A 14,780-nucleotide genomic window follows, 5' to 3' on the forward strand; every position below is an offset into this window, starting at 1 on the left:
TAATACATTAAATGATGGTATTTCCTAGTTCAGGGTTGTAATGCAGTTCTATATTTACCTCGGTATTCATATTGTCATTACTGACCACCATCATAGTTTCATTCTTGCATTTTACTCTATTTCTACATTTTCCACACTTCAACACAATAGGAACACACCGGATGTATATGCCAATTATTATGATGACAATTAGTATAAGGATCAAGAATTTACCTATGCTGGCGATCACTTCCTGGACCCATTCCTCTAGACCTGAGAACCATTTCACTGGGTTCAGCCATGAAGCCCATCCTTCTATCTTCTCCCTTACTTCAGCCACTGAAGCGTTATGGTTCTTATGAAACTCCCATTTTAGCTGCAGAATTTCATTCATCTTTCTTTCTGTCACCTCCTTGGGGTCGCTGGTATTATTGGTGACATAGGTGCAACATTTTACTCCAAATTGGGTGGCCAATGTTACGCAATACCCTCCAGTAACAGCAGTTAAATAATTCAACACTAGCCTGTGTTGCGCCAGTTCTTTCTTGTACGCTTGCAATTCTCTCCCTGTATACCTGAATGTGTCATCGTACATCTCGGTGATATTATCTATCAATTTAGCAAGTTCCTGGATATATCTAAAATTTAATGTACCCCGAGCAATCCTGGTGGGATCCAATGCGACTAAAATTTGAAAGCCAGTTGTCTCACTGATTAATTGAGTGGCTTTATGTACGTCACCAGATATCATATTTCTTTTGCCTCTGTGTTCATATTGTGTGTGAAGATATGGTGACGGTGTGTTTTTATGTATACCCAGCATTTCAACATGTGTGAGGGTCATAACTTCTGGGACTACTCTTCCCAGGTAACACAAACCTTCGGAACTCGGGGAGAGCCATTTATACGCTTTTCTTCCACAGATGAAATATACATTATCAGGTAGAACATAAGGAATGGTATGCATCATTATCATTAAGCACATTTCCCTTGCAAACAATCCTATTTCTGGGTCTTCCATCTGGTACATGCAAGTTTCTGGCTGTATTATTTTAGCACAATAACCATTTGGCACCTTACCAATAATTTCTTTGGTGGAACTCAATGTATACCAATACCTAAAATGTTTCCCACCAGACTTAATGGAGCGTAACAGATCATGGTTTATGGACTCATTATCAGCTCTTTGCGAGAAGGTCATCGTCTGATTATTCCCAGTCACTTCCCAACTCCCGAGTTTATTGGCTGATCTATCTACTTGGAATTGATTGAGTTTGAAATGAGGTGGTTTGGATGAGAGAAATTTTCCATCCAATGCTTTCCCTTTTTGCAATTCTAAATTTTCCATGATATTCAGCGGAAATGGCACCAACCCTACGTTATGTGGCACATGTGAACGCACCCGGCAATCAGTTTGATTTATCATTTTGCCTACCATGCTATGATAATCCTCTAAAGGATACCCACCCCAGTACGGATTATATTTAGGTTGGCACCGTTGGATACAGTTCTCATCAACTAGGGACCCACAAAGCTCACAAATACAGGAATCTTCAGACGATAAACCTCCACACCGTCCCCAAGTATCCGGAATGACAGCTCTCTTAACAAAAACAGTACTAAGATTGGTCAGACACTCCCCTGATTGGCATTGCACTCCTCCTGACTCCACTCCATCAGCACTGCCATCAGCTCCCATTTCCTTGATCAGTCTCCCATCACAGAAACTGGATATTCCCGAACCGATCAAGATGGTGAACACTCTAACAGAGAATATGAAAATGAACACAGCAGGCCCGTTCATTGTCACAACAAGACCTGCAGATTTCTTTCTGTTCAGGTATCTCACTACAACCTGTTCAATCCTCCTGGAACAAGCTCACGAGCGACAGGTCCACACTATCAGCCTTGTCTCTGACTTGTTTCTCCACTGGTTGATTGACCTTTTTGCAGTGAGTGGAATGGACCCAGGTATCTCTCTCGGCCACCTTCAAAGATGTAGTACTCGTCAGCAGCACCTGGTACGGACCTTCCCACCTATCAGTCAAAAATCCTGAATGCAAGAAATTTCTGATCATTACATATTCTCCTGGTTCAACATCATGACAGTTAGTTTCAGGCATATCATTAGACAACAATTTCAGTTTCTGCTGCTGTTGCTTTAACTGCTTACTCATTGATATAAGATACTTTACAGTTACCTCGTTGTTACCCTTCAGGTCTTCCTGTGGACTTATAATCAAATAAGGTTGTCTACCAAACAATATTTCAAATGGGGACAGATTCAGAGGAGGTCTAGGAGTGGTCCTTATGCTATGTAGGACCAAAGGTAATGCTTCTGGCCAGCCCAGTCCAGTCTCTGCCATGATTTTACTTAACTTATTTTTAATAGTTCCGTTCATCCTCTCTACCTTGGCACTGGATTGCGGTCGGTAGGGGGTATGAAGTCGGCTATTAATACCCATCAGCTTACACATATTTTGAAAAACATCACCTGTGAAATGGGTACCCCTATCACTCTCGATGATTTTAGGGATACCGTACCTGCATACAAATTCCTGAACTATTTTCTTGGCAGTAAACGCAGCAGTATTAGTGGCCGCTGGGTAGGCCTCAACCCAGTTAGAAAATACATCTGTGCACACTAATACATACTTAAGGTTCTTGCAGGGTGGTAATTGGATGAAATCAATTTGTATCACCTGGAAAGGTCCATCAGTCGGTGGAATGTGGGACGCTTCGGTAGGGATCGCTTTCCCTATGTTCTTTCTCAAGCAGGTCAGACAGGACATTGCTATATTTTCTGCTTGTGGAGAAAAACCTGGTGCGCACCAGTATGCACTCACCAACTTGCACATACCCTGTTTACCCAGATGAGTCAGGCCGTGTGCTGCCTCAGCCAGGCTGGGGTAATATGCCTTGGGGGCTACTGGCTTACCATGTCCATCCCTCCAGAGCCCAGAGGACTCTTGCCCACATCCCTTGGACTTCCAAATGGATTTTTCCTGAATTGAACACAAATTTTGCATCTCAATTAATTTCAGCATATCAATTGTTTGAAATGACATAATTGTTTCAGTTGGGGAAGACATTTTTAACCCTGCTGCCCATTTTGCAGCTTCATCAGCTCTGTTGTTGCCCAGTGACACCGGGTCATCCTCACATGTATGGGCTTTGCATTTAATTACTGCCACCGCTTTGGGCAGTTGGATTGCTTCTAAAAGATGTTTTATGTGTCGGGAATGTGCAACTGGTGTGCCTGCTGCTGTCATAAAATTTCTCAGACGCCATAGAGCCCCAAAATCGTGCACCACCCCGAACGCGTACCTCGAGTCAGTGTAAATGTTAGCAGATTTGCCTGCTGCCAGTTCACATGCTCTAGTCAGTGCTACTAACTCTGCCACCTGGGCTGAGTGAGGAGGACCAAGAGGTTTAGCTTCTATGATATCTGTGTCATTTACAACAGCATAACCTGTACATAATTCACCTGTGTCTGTTTGTCTATGACAACTCCCATCTGTATAAAAAGTTACATCCACATTCTCTAAAGGTGTGTCATGTATGTCAGGTCTAGAAGTAAAGGTCTGATTCAGATATGTCATACAATCATGCGTATCATTATGTCTGCCGAACTCGCCTCCCGCCAGCAACTCCTCTCCTTCCACCCTTTGTACATCATGTTGTACATATGGTAGGTATGTTGCTGGATTCAGCATACTGCAACGTTTAACAGTAATATTTGCAGGAGCGATTAGAGCTAGTTCCCATTTGGTAAACCTAGCCGAGGAGACGTGTCTGGTTTGAGGTGAGTTCAACAGAGCATATACAGCATGGGGAGTGTAGACAATCATATCATGGCCCAATACTATGTCCTCACTTTTACTCACCAATAGAGCGGTAGCTGCTACACTTCTCGAACAGGTGGGGAGTGATCTTGCCAAAGTGTCCAATTGGGCCCTGTAGTATGCTACGGGCCTACTGGCATCACCATGTTTTTGTGTAAGGACACCTGCAGCACAACCATCAGCTTCCATACAATACAAATCAAAAGGTTTTTCATAATCTGGTATTCCCAATGCAGGAACTTTTGTCAGACTATCCTTAAGATTAAGGAAAGCCTGCTCTGATTCCTCTGTGTGTATGACACGATCGGGCTTTGAGGAAGAGACTAATTCCTGTAAAGGTAAGGCCAAAATAGAAAAACCTGGAATCCACATTCTACAGTATCCACACATTCCCAAGAAGGTACGAATTTGCTGTTGATTCTGCGGCAGTGTCATGTTTTGTATGGCCTGGATTCTATCTGTTGTAAGATGTCGTAACCCCTGGGTTAGGCAGTGTCCCAAATATTTTACTCTGAATTGGCACAGCTGTAGTTTGTCCTTAGCCACCTTGTGTCCTGTTTGTGAGAGATGAAGTAACAAAAGTTTAGTATCATTCAAACATGACATAAACGAGCCAGAACATAGCAATAAATCGTCCACATATTGAATTAGAACAGATCCATTGGCAGGTTGAAAAGATTGTAAACCGTCATGCAATGCCTGGGAGAAGATACTGGGGCTGTCTATAAAACCTTGGGGTAACCGTGTCCATGTGTATTGTAAACCTCTGTATGTAAATGCGAATAGATATTGACAGTCAGGATGGAGAGGCACAGAGAAGAAAGCAGAACAGAGGTCAATGACAGTGAAATGGGTTGCATTTGGTGGGATCTGCATCAGAATGACAGCTGGATTTGGCACTACCGGGAATTGGCTCTCTACTACCTTATTAACACCTCTAAGGTCTTGTACCAGCCTATAACCCCTCCCACCACTCTTCTTCACCGGGAAGATGGGACTGTTGGCTACACTAGCTGTACGAACTAAAATTCCCTGTTGCAATAATCGCTCAATTATTGGAAAAACAACTAATTCTAGCTCCTGTTTTAGTGGGTACTGGGGAATTTTTGGAGCTTGCCTACCGCTTTTTAAATTTACCATTACGGGGCTTACGTTTGCCATTAATCCAGTGTCCTGTCCATCTTTAGTCCAAAGGGAATCTGGAATTAGGGACAACATTTCATCTACCTGTGATGGAGTTTCATTTAAAACTGTAGAGTGATACATTATCCTTTGAGGAGTGTCTAACATATCCCGCACCTCGTATACCATTCTCTCTGGGATATCTAAAAATACACCATCAGGGGTGCAATATATAACACATCCCATCTAACATAACAAGTCTCTGCCCAGTAGGTTAGTAGGAGCCGCAGCAGCCAGGAGAAAAGAATGCCTGGTACGTAACGACCAAATAGTAACCTCTGTGGACTTTGTTAAAGGATAATGTTCCACTTTACCTGTTACACCCATTGTTGGTACTGTCTCATTGGTCACCTGTAAATTAGCGGGAGATTTTATCACTGACCTGGTCGCCCCTGTGTCTACAAGAAAAGGATATTCAGTACCAGCTACATCAACCATCATGACCGGTTCTTCCCTAGTACTTCCCGTTAACCTGACTATCTGTAGACTACAGGTTTGACCTGACCCCTAGCGTTGGCTACCATTCTCCAATAAAGCATTTACGGCCACAATTGGAGCTGGTGCCTGCTGGACACTTGCTGGCTTCTGTGCATATCCCTTATGGGGATATCCAGGTCTTACCTGATTTGGGGTCCCTACTCTTTTTACTGTACAGTTTCTACTTAAGTGTCCTGGTTGTTTACAGTTAAAACATGTTCGTGTATCGGGTGAAGACATGTGGTGTTGTGAGGTTTGCGCAGAGGGTAAAGGTGGTGGATATGGGTAAGGATAGGGAGGGTAAGGGTATTGTGGGGGATAAGAAGTTGGTGGGTAGTATGGGACCTGTGGTTGCATCGGGTTAGTGGGATAGAGTTGTGTTTGTTGTTGCATGGGGTTAGTGAGAGCACATACTTGTTCAGAAGTGAGTGTGTGTGCAAGTGTGTCTGTTGGCTGTGATGTTACCGTCATTCCCTCCAGAGCTTGTATACTGACAGCCATTAGTTTTTCGCTCTGGGCTTCTCTATTCTTGGAGATGTTTTTATCATGTTCGATGGTGGTTTCTATGAGGGTATCTATTGTGAGTCCCCGCCAGCCAGGCTGTGAGGTCTGAACCCGAGTTTTTAAACTCTCTTTCAGACCGTCCACAAGTACCGTGACTATCATTCCCCTGTGGTGAGTGCTATCTTTAATATCCTCTATCCCAGTGTACTGGGTGATAGCCTGCAGAGCCCGATCGCAATAATCTTCTGCAGTTTCACTCTCCTTCTGCATAATGGTGAAAATTTTGTTCCAGTTAACTACTACTGGAAAATATATACCCAATTGAGTTACAATGCGGGAAATGTTACCTTGGTTTACTTGGTCTGTTAAGGGAACGTCACCATCCAATGCACAATCCTTAACAAATTTTGTCACGCCGGTATTGCGTGGTAGACAGGCCCTTAACACCACACGCCAATCTTTATTAGTGGGTTCATGTGAACTACCCAAATTTCTCAAAAATCTTTGACAATTGGCTAATTCCTTTTTGGGATCGGGGAAATCATTTATGATGGAATTTAGTTCTGCTCTTCTCCAAGGACAATGCATTACTACTTCCCTCGTGGGCACTATACCGTTTGCATCTGCATTTCCATTTGGAACAGTTATTGTCCAAATGGGATGCAGACCAGTAGCGCTGCTACCTTTGACCTGGTTACCTGGCTGGGGGTTTAGTCTGCTGCTGCTACGTATGGTATGAACAACTTCCTCTACGGGTGCAGAGGGCATTAACACTTCCCTTGCTGTTACCGATGGAGATGGCGGCACCACCCGTGATTGTGGTGATGCCGCATCTATCATTTGCACAGCATGGGAAATGGCAGACATTACAATAGGCTCATCATCCACATCATGAACATTTTCTTTATAGTTTAAGAGAGGGTACAAGTTGCTTGTTACATTTTTATGGGCATTTTTGGTAACTGTACTTGCACCTCCATCCACATAAGGTGGGGGAGGTGAGCGTGAACTGCTGGCAATACTCTCCACGACGGTACCTTGACGCACGGGTGCGCCATTTTGCGGCTCGCCCGTATTGCAATTCAGCATCACGGATGTATTTTCTGGCAATGTGCTCGCGATGCTAGTTTGCGTCGTTTGCACATTTTTAAGCCACGCATCCCACTCATGCTGCCACAGTTTTAAACATTCAAAATATTTAACCTTTTTCTCTCTGGAGCGCATCAAACTGATGTGATCCCGGGCATTATCTAACACATTTTTATCAAAACTACCAATTCTGGGAAACGGTCTAACACTCTTCATCGTCATTTTAAACCATACATCACAATACCTTATTGCATAAGTACCGTACTTGGTATGCATGATACGACGGGCCGATCCGATCGGCACCTCCATTAGCAGCACATCATTGTCTAACATCTCTACTGTTTGCGCGGCTCCCATTCTGAGACAAAATCCTACGGTTTTCAATAAAGATTTAAACTGGTGAAAGACAATCAAGATACATTCACTTACCTGTGGACGATTTAAGTCAGCAGCGCCCACACACCTGGATAAGATTTGAAAAAGGCAACTTCCACACCCGGATAAGATTTAGTAAGGCAACTTCCACACCTATGGGAGTTTATATGTCGGCCACTCCCACGCACCTCTCTACAACAAAGAAAACATGTACACCTGCTACTCTGTATAGAATGGTAAAGCTACTTACCGAGCGGCTAGACTAACCCTTGCACCTAGCCCTTAAGGATCATACGATACCCTTAACTTTGTTCAACAAATATTCACTGTTACACACTTTTTTCCTGCGCAGAAAAATAAACGTTAGCCCAGATATTGGTAACAATTGAAAAAGGTAAACCTCAAAGGCTTTTTTTAAAACACATGGCAGCAGAACCGAAAGTGCATATACGCTATTGTGCGACCAGTCGCATGCACAATAATGCGACTACCACACAACCATATAATGACTTTTTAGCTGCGTACACAAAAGCGCGTCTTTGCTATGCACAAACCTGCGACTTAGCCGCGTACTCAGTACTGCGGCAACCCTTTAAACGTAAGGTTCTATCAACAGAGGAAGACAAACTTTTTCCTCTCTTGTCCCTGAATTCTAGTCAGCTTCCTTGATTCACATGGAGATGGATAGTGATCTTTCAGCACAAAGCTGTTGCAGGCAAACCCTGCATGTGGCCACTCCACCCTTTGCTGAAATATCGATAGACGTATGTACCGTGTAAGCAGGTAAGTGACTTCACTACGAGCCCCCAACTAACGATACTGGATCAGAACCTCTATACACACCTTCCTATACCTTCTAATAACCTGCCTATACCTTCTAAGGATGACGCTAATTTGCGTACGCAGTCATACAGTAAATAAAGACTTAGACCTGGAATCTGTGGTTCCAAAGCACAAGTATTATTCAAGTAAAAGTTCAGACAGTTACACGCAATTGATCCAGACACAATTTGGGTGCAAAAGGAATTATACAGACCCAAGTACAGTATACATACGCAGCGCTTCCGGACCCGAAGATAGGCATCAGCAAGAGACCCCTCGTCATTCAGCATTCAGCATGAAGACTAAGAACCCAGCGTTTGAGCACACATATTTATACCCCCCCAGAATAGACAGGACAATAGAGAAGTTTGTTGCTGATGTCATTGGTTCCCAGGGGAGAAGCATCTGTTACAGAGCATTTAACAGGCTGGTTCAAATAGACTCTCCCTGCCTCTAACAGCTGGGGGTCTTTCCCTTCCCGCCCCTGTAACATCCTAACAGTTGTTCATGAAATATACATATTGTTGCTTGTAGTCTCTGCGGTCCATAAGTTGAGAATGCATGTTGCGATCTTCACACCGATAGTACCGGAATTCTGTTGAAAGAGTACGCATCAGTACGAAACCAAACACGACTTTCCTAGTATATATAAAACCTTAGTTATTATATATCTTTATTTCTCAGCTTTTAAACTAACTGAAGCAACTTAAATCATATACTTTAAAGCTTATTAAACCTTATGTGTGAATATGTAATGTGTGAGTATTCGGGGTTTGATATAAGGATGCTAGTTAACTTGGGGCAGATGCGTGCGCATAAAGCTAATAAAACAGCGGTTTCATACAAAGTCCTATGCATTCGCTAATATGCGACTAGTTAACTAGTTAGCAATTGTGCGTATTAATGTGTGTATGAGAAATGGTGAAAGATGCAATCGCATGGTGCTAATAGTATTATCACCACATGTACTAAAATGTGAGTTTATCTAAAATGGCGCTTAGGCGGCTATTCGCAAAATGGCATCTTGCCATCCCCATTTTCAAGATGGCGTCTTGCGGCCAGTCGCAAGATGGCGTCGCCACGATTAAATTTTAAACTGAACTTGTCTCAGCCAATTACTCAGCTTCGACACAGGGTTGATTTGACCGTTGTCCTAAGGCCCTGGAAGTAGTGTTGACCAGTCACTGTGCCCCAACCCCGGAGACTGGCGTCCATTGTCAGGAGTACCCAGTCCGGGATCCAAAAGGGGCGACCCTTGGTTAGATGAGATGTCTGTAGCTACCAAGATAGGGACAGACGAACCTCTGGAGAGAGCACCATCATCTGAGCCCTGATCTGATGGGGCAACCCATTCCACTTGGAGAGCATTAGCTTTTGCAGAGGCCTGGAGTGGAACTGAGCATACTCCACCATGTTGAAGGTGGATACCATGGATCCCAGAACCTGCATTGCTGAGTGGACTGACACAGAGTGACTGTGGAGGAATCTGTGCACTTGTATTTGAAGTGTGAAGATCTTGTCTGATGTCAGAAAAATTTTCTGATCCTGAGAATCCAGCAGGGTTCCCAGATGAACTATTGTTTGTGAGGGATTCAGGGAGGACTTTTTCCAGTTGATTAACCATCTGTGCTTTTGAAGGAAAACGATGGTTAGCTGCAGATGGCGTTGAAGCACCTCTGGGGATCTTGCTAAGAGCAGGAGGTCATCCAGATATGGTAGCAGTTGGACAACCTGACCACGCAGGTGGGCTGCCATGATAACCATAATTTTAGTAAATACCCGTGGTGCAGTCCAAAGGGCAGAGCTTGAAATGGGAAGTGTCGCTGTAGTATAGCAAACCGGAGATATCGCTGATTAGAGGGTACTATAGGTACATGTAGTTAAGTGTCCTGATATCCAGAGATACCATAAAGTCCCCAGGCTCCATAGCAAGGATGATAGAGCATAGGGTTTCCATCCTGAACCTGGGTACCCTGAGGAATTTGTTCAGGCACTTGAGGTAGAGGATAGGCTGATGAGATCCATTCGGCTTCTGAACCAGAAAGAGTAGCATATTAACCTGTCCCTCGCTGAGATAGCGGGACTGGCACAATTAACCCTGTTTGCACCAAGGACTGTATGGCTTTCTGAATTTGCAGGGCCTGGTTTGGGTCTGAAAGAGGGCCTGTGTAGAAAAATTGGTGGGGTGGCCGTCTTAGAAATGGGAGGGTGTATCCGTGAGAGACCACTTCTCTTACCCAAGCGTCCGTGATGGTTTGACACCAGCACTGGGCAAACTGAAGAAGTCGGCCTCCTACATTGGGGTTCCCCAGGGGAGGCCCGTCCCATCAGACTGAGGGCTTGTCCTTGGATTTGAAGCAGGGTGTCTGGTGGTCCAGGCCTGCTTGGTCCTGGGCTTGGTGGCCCTAGTGGAAGCCGACTGCCTAGGGAAGGACTGACCTTTAGGCTTAACTTGAAGATGAAAGAACCTAAAAGATGTAGACCGAGGCAGTAGTAGACGCTGAAGGCACAAATGCAGTTTTTGATGTGGTTACAATGTTGTCAAGGTCTGGGCCAAACAAGATTTCCCCATTGTAGGGCTATACTTCTAAGCCCTGCTTAGAATCCGCATCGGCCTTCCATGAGCGTAGCCACAGGGTACGGCATGCAGACACCACCGTGGCTGAGACTCTAGAAGTTAGGAGACTGGCATCCAATGTCGCTTCTCCAATATAGGAAGCTGTATCTCGTATGTGAGCTATGAAAGACATCTGATCCCTAGATGCGTCTGAGGGAAAAGAGTCTTCAAGCATGTCAGCCCAGCTCTCTATTGCTTTAGCCACCCATGCAATAGCTATGGTCGGACGAGCAACAGCCCCTGAAAGAAAGTACATTGATTTAAGGCAAGATTCAACTTTTCTATCCATAGGGTACTTCAGAGAGGATACGGCAGGGATAGGCAATGTAGCGCTCTTAATTAATCGCGTAACATGGCAATCCACCACAGTGGGAGTCTCCCATTTTGAACAATGAGCTGCAGGCAGGGCGCAACCCACTCAGCACAGCCTGCAATGCAGGGAGGCACCAAGCTGGAGAGGCGCTCTCCCTGCAGCTGCTGCTGAGACAATTCTTGCTGCTGCCTCTCCGTCTGTCACAACACTGCATGACAGGCAGCCGCAGCCTACTGTAGAGATAAATGCAGGGTGGGGGGGGCACCAGAAGCTGATTAACTAACATGATCAGCCTGAACTGAAGCCGCCCGGGTGGATGACAGCTGAGCTTCTGCTCTTCCTCTCTTCAGTCTTCAGTGAGTCAGGTCTCTCCCTGTCAAAAAGATCTTCAGGCTGGGAACAAGCAGGGACAGTCTGCAAAACATTTGCCACTTTACAAGTATATTCAAACACCGTTGATTAGACTTGAATAGTGGCAAGTAGTTTGTACTGTACACTGTCACTGCTTGCTCCCAGCGTAACTCCTGAGACCTCTTAGTCAGAGAGGATGTAGAGAAGGGAGGGAGCCAGCACTGCAGCAGCAGCACTCAGCACAGTTAACTATTCTCTATTATGAATGTATGGGTGTAATGGGCAGTAAATCTGAGGAGGAGGGGGTTTGGGGGGGGGAGCATTACATGTCATCTTGTGTATGTGTCCATTATACCTGTGCCAGCAGGGGCTGTGTTCTCCTTATGCTTTATCTCTCAAATGGCTATGAAATTTCAGTCACAGGGTCGCCCTATTTAGTGGTGCATTGTTTGACCAAGTTAACTAAACTAAATCTCTTTAATTGCTTCAGGAGAAGAAATATTGTCAGTTATTTTTTTTACATAAACTTCATCACTTATTTGCATTGTCTTTACTTCCTGGTCTGTGCGGAGTACTGTTTTTATTCCCTTTCCCCATTACTATGTCTTGCTTACCTAACCTAGCATTTCCTTTAGGATTGGTAAGGGATGCCAAAGCTCAGGATCCTGGCGGTCAAAATCCCGACGCCAGCATCCCGACAGGGTTAGGATTCTAACACCTATCAATCGGTATCCTAACCCTCCCCCTCTTCTTACCCCTAATCCTCCCTCCCCAGTGCCTAAATCTAACCTCACCCTCCCCGCACCCTAAACCTAATGCCAGGTGCACACCAGACCAGGCCTGGCCAACCTGAGGCTCTCCAGCTGTTGTGAAACTACAAGTCCCAGCATGCCCTGCCACGGTTTTGCATTTAGAAAATGTTAAAACTGTGGCAGGGCATGCTGGGACTTGTAGTTTCACAACAACTGGAGAGCCACAGGTTGGCCAGGCCTGCATTAGACAATATGAACATATCGGGCACATCGGCCCGTGTGTACCCGATATATCGCTTACAATGAGACATCGCCCATCAGACCTACATACAGGTCCGAACCGGGCTAATCTACTCCCTCCTGTCGCTTGCCAAGACCCCACCCCCTTGACCTAAGGCTCGCCCCTTTCCTAGTCTATCCTGTCTGAATTATTTTCCTGTACCCTGGCCATGGTGTATTAATATATGTGCTTAGGTATTATTATTGTGTTTCTGTGTGTGTAAGGGGTGTATTCATATTATCTGGTACATATGGGTCAATGATGGTCTCTGCATTATCTGGCGTTCACTGCAACACTCTGCATTATCTGGTGTTCACTGCGACACTCTCTGCATTATCTGGCATTCACTGCGACTCTGCATTATCTGGCGGTCACTGCAACGCTCTCTGCTTTATTTGGCGGTTACTACGACTCTCTATGCATTACCTGGCGGTCACTATTACACTTTCTACTTTATCTGGAGGTCACTGCAATGTTCCCTGCATTATCTGGCGGTCACTGCGAGGTTATCTGCATTATATGGTGGTCACTGGGATGTTCTCTGTATTATCTGACTTCATTCAAAAATGCTTCTTTATTTGCTGCAAAATGTTAAATGGTTTCTGCCATGTTGGTAGATGGAATAATAATGCAGCTATATTATGTTATGTTTGTATGTGTTACTGATACAAATGTTCCTGGTAGTTTGTGTTACTGTAGGTACAGTAGCAGCCATCCCACCAAGCGCAGAGTAGGTGGAGTTCATGTTCTTATAGAAGATATAAATGGAGACTATCCATCATTACTGATTTGTAACTTATTTTACTGATAATGAAAGAAGCTTCCTAGGGGTGTAAGGGGAGATCTATGAGCCCCAGTAAAACTCTACTAGACTGACCACCAAACACCATTCTCCCACATTTTTATTACTGATGTTACCTAACTGTCCTCCTGTATTGCCCTTGACCTTGATGAAGTTTTAGGACGAAACGCGTTGGGTATGGTTGTTCTGTGCCTCATGAACTCTGGAAAAACTTCCTTTTTCATAAACTCAGATAAGCTGCTATATTTATTACTTTTTTCTTTTTTACTCATTTAATCTCATTATTTCATGAATTGCCTCTTGATTTTATCTGTTTTTTAACTGCTCTCTAATCGTATGTCTAGAAAAAGCCTAAGTTTTACTAAGGCTTTAATCATTGTTTCTGAATAAATTGTATATTTTTTATATATATTTATTTACACTGGCACTTTTCCACTTGTACAATATATGCATTATTGAAATATTAATTTCACGGAATGTTATAATTTTCGTAAGTTCACACGTGGTACTGTAGCAAACTAGTTGCTCAATTGTCAATTCACCCCTTTTATTTATATATATATATATATATATATATATATACACACACACACACACACAGCTGGCTCCAGGGTTCAGAGCACCCTGTGCCAGCTCTACAAAGTGCGACCTCACATCGTGCGCGCATCCAAAATGGAGGCACGGTCTAATTACCATAGGCCATGCCCCCTATATGCCATTATTTGGAGGCATGCCTGCATAGCACACCTCCAAATAATGTCAGGCTGGGGGGAGCTTCACTAGCTGGGCTTCCCCCAGCCCTCTACCGTCACTGAATGGATGCTGCGCACATACAGCATCCATTCAGACTCCGGGGTCCGGCACCGATGATGTGGTACTTACCTGAGATGTTCTAAGGGGTTGAATGAGGTTCTTGTAATTCCTTTTCTTATTATTTTTTACAACCATACACACATTGGATAAGCCCGATCTCGTCTGATCTTGGAAGCTAATCAGTGTTTGGCCTGGTCAGTACTAGGGCGGGGGACCATCTAGGAATACCAGGTGTTGTAAACCAATTCTCCATCGGAATACTGTTTTCCCTCTTCATAACTGAACCTATGGTGACACCATGATCTTATCTACCTTAGGTGTGGAACTGGTTTTCATCCACTATTGTAGATCTGGTATTCACTTCATACCACTTGTGTTTTTTGATCTAGTTTAAAGATTGATCTCGGTGCTCTTGATGACGGTTTGATTGCTGCTCCTCATAGAAACTATATGGATTTATATATCCTCTGTTTTATGGTGTTATATGCGGTGTCCACACCAACATTATACTTTATCATCATCTTTGCTGGATTTTAATGTTATGTCTTTGTTTTTATGTCACTCATTTTCATGTTATTG

At 44.1% G+C, this 14,780-nt stretch overlaps 1 pseudogene; it reads left to right on the forward strand.

Moving 5' to 3' along the window:
- Nucleotides 1–14,324: 14,324 nt before the first annotated feature.
- On the forward strand, nucleotides 14,325–14,444 carry LOC148537663 (5S ribosomal RNA; annotated as a pseudogene).
- The last annotated feature ends 336 nt before the right edge of the window (nucleotides 14,445–14,780 follow it).

Source organism: Taudactylus pleione, unplaced genomic scaffold (assembly GCF_031769625.1).
Source record: "Taudactylus pleione unplaced genomic scaffold, aTauple2 ptg000046l, whole genome shotgun sequence".
Lineage (NCBI taxonomy): Eukaryota > Metazoa > Chordata > Amphibia > Anura > Myobatrachidae > Taudactylus > Taudactylus pleione.